Consider the following 3,092-nt stretch of genomic DNA (forward strand, 5'->3'; position numbering starts at 1 on the left):
ACTCAGGGTGCACAAGGCCTGGCGCTCAGAAGTCTCCCAAGAGTCTTGGCTAATTCTCTCAGCTGAAAAGCCGGTGCTCTAAGCCGAGGGACAGGAGTGTCTCAGCGGACGGAGGAGCTTTGGGGCCAGGGGGCTCCACACCAACGACGGCCTTTCTCTCCTGAGCAGTGGCTGGGTCCGGGAAAGGGCCGCCGGACGCCCCTGGCCCAGGCCTCGCTCCAGGGGAAGGCCGCCCAGCCGTGGGCACACTCCGGGTTCTGCTTGCTCAGGACCCAGGACGCATCCAGCGTGCAGTGGGCCTGGCCGGGCTCGGGGATCTGGGTCGTGGTCCACACTCAAGGGGTGTGGGTGCCAGGCCCAGTCAGGGCACACACCTAGGCTGGGGGCGGGACGGGAGGCCACCAGCCCGTCTCTCTCACATCCATGTCTCTCCCCCCCGCACCCCCCCTCCACTGTCTCTAGAAATCGATGGGAAAAATATCCCCGGGTGAGGACTAACCAGGAAAAAAGAAAGCGTGCTCTCCCCCAGGCCCCGGCTGCTGCAGGCCAGGAGCCTGCCTTTGCAAGGGGCTGTGGGTGTCTCCTCTGCTCCCTGCCCGGTTCCCCTCCTCTGAGTGGGGGTGCGGGACCGGGGACGGCCCCCTGGCTCACAGGCCGCAGGGCTGGGCAGCTCCAGGTCCCCTGGGGGCGCTCATCTCACCCCATCGGAAGTCTTGCCCACTCGGCTGTCCCAGAGCCGATGGACGGGCTGTGGAAATGGGTCCGGGAGCAGAGCATGCCGGGTGCGCTGGAGAGCCACCCCTCACTGTGAGGACATTTGTTTAGTGGGAAGAGTTCCGTGGGAGGGAGGACCGGTACAGCCTTCACGCACCGCGAGAGGCGGGTTCTCCTTCCTGCTTAGGGGGCCCGGCCTCTCACCGGGAACCTGGGCCATTGTCACCTCTGGCCGTGGCTGCACCGTCCTCTGTGGGAGCCGCTAGCCACGTGGCTCCCGAGATGTGCCTCCAGTGTGACATACACAGGGGTCCCAGTCATCTCAAGTGTCTCGATCGGTTTTACAGCGATGACCTATTGAACTGATATTTTTATGTATTGCTTTAAATCAAATGTATTAATAAAATTAATTTTACTTATTTCTTTATAACTTTTTAAGCGGCGTCTAGTGTTTCTGTTGGACGGTACAGCCTGAGAGACTCGGCTAAAACCACAAGTGAGCTGTTGCATTTTAATACATGTTACTAACTCCCTCCCACCAACCCCAAAAGCTGGTCCTAGAGCCATGAAGGTTGACCTGGAGGCAGGTCTAGCTGGGCCCCTCATTTTGCAGATGATGAAACAGGCTCGGCGTGGGGTCCCTGAGCACCCCTGCCAGGCAGGAAGCTGTTGCAAGTTGCTCCCGTGAACCAGTGCAGAAAGTGGGGCCAAGTTTCCAGGAAGCCCCTCGAAGACTTAGGCCCCAGAAGGAGGTGTTTCCGTGCCTGCAGCTGCGTGCCAGCTGGGAGCGAGGAGGCCAGTCCCGGACCTTTCCCCGGGGACAGGGCTGGGCGCGGGCCATGGCAGCGCGTGGCCTGGAGGAGGCCTGGGTGTGAGGTCCACCCGCTGGCAGCCTCAGGCCTCACCCTGGCCCTCAGCTCTGTTTTGATTGGCCCGCAACATGGTACAGTTTTCTGAATCATTTGCCAAAGTTTCAACATTGGGAAATGGCCATCAAAATACGGGTTCCAACTTCTGAAAAATTCAATCTGGCCCCACGGGGCTGGTTTTCCTGCCTGGCAACAGCCCGCTGCCCCGGGCCTGTGGCTCAGACCCCGGTTCCCACCGCCGTGCCCTGCCCGTCTCCCTCGCAGGGGCCAGGCCAGTGGAGGGCGGTAACCCGCTGACCCTGGAGGTGGGAGGAAAGGGAAGTGGTTGTCCTACACTCGTCTATCAAAAGGCGAAGAAATGAAAGCGGAGCCAGGAGGGCTTCATGCCTCAGGGAGAAGATGTTTTACCAGCTGCCCCCCGCGTTGCACCACCTCCCGACCCACCACGGGCACCTGAGCTTGCCGTCTGATCTAACTTGTTTCTTTTGCATCCCGTGACGAAAGGGGAAGGTGGCCCTTTTGCCCTTTTCCACAGGGAAACTGAGGCACTGAGAGGCCTCCGTCCACTAACACAGGGAGCTGGCTCGGCCTGGGGACCCCGAGGCCAGGGGGTCCTGGGGCGGGGGGTTCTCTCCGCTCTCTAACAGTCGAGGGCCAACCCCCCGGGATTTGTGGGCCAGGCCTGCAGGGCCTCCGGCCCCAGGGCAGACATGCATCTCAGGGGGCAGAGTTTGATGGGGTCATGGGGAGGCCCCCTGGCTTCTCCCAGGCTCAGGAAGGAGACAGACTGAACCGCCCCAGGGCAGGAAACCTGGCCGTCACACTGGGATGCTCAGCCTGACACTTCTGCCATGTTGCCAGCTGTTGGTCCATCCTGTCCCTGAAGGCAACCGCCCCCGCACTCCCCCCCAGGGCCTGGAGCCCAGACTTGTCTCCCAGGATGTGCGCAGCTTCCAGAAGTGCGGCCCAGACCAGGCCTACCTGGGACGGGGCAGCCCCTGGAGCCAGGGCCCCCTCAGCTCCCCCACTGAAGGCTGGGGCGCTCTCCGTTGTCTCCTGTGGGGTGCTTCTTGCAGCCAAATGAGCCCGCAGGGGAGGGCAGCCCGCCTCAGCGGGGAGGGGAGGAGAGGGAATGGGACTCTCGTTATAAATAAGGCTTCGTATTGCTGAACGCTGGTCGACTGGAGCAGGGGTGCGGGCAGGGGAGTGAGCAGCATGTGCACGGCCAGGGGGTGGGGGGGACGCCCATCCACATCTGTCCCCTAAACTGATGACCCCACTTGGGAGCAGATGCTTGTCCAGACCTCCGCCATCGGGCTTTGGTACTGGGCGAGCGGCTCCAGGAGGCGGGGACCCCGTGTGCCCCCCTGTACCCTCTTCCCAGGACGACCTCACGCAGGAGCTGCGGGACGGGCGGCGGAAGGAGGAGCCTCGAGGGGCAGACACGCCCGCCGCCTTCGCGCGACGATGGCGGCCCCTGGTGGTCATCGCAGGAAGCGGAACGCCCGC

This window comes from Myotis davidii, unplaced genomic scaffold (genome assembly GCF_000327345.1).
Source record: "Myotis davidii unplaced genomic scaffold, ASM32734v1 scaffold378, whole genome shotgun sequence".
Classification (NCBI taxonomy): domain Eukaryota; kingdom Metazoa; phylum Chordata; class Mammalia; order Chiroptera; family Vespertilionidae; genus Myotis; species Myotis davidii.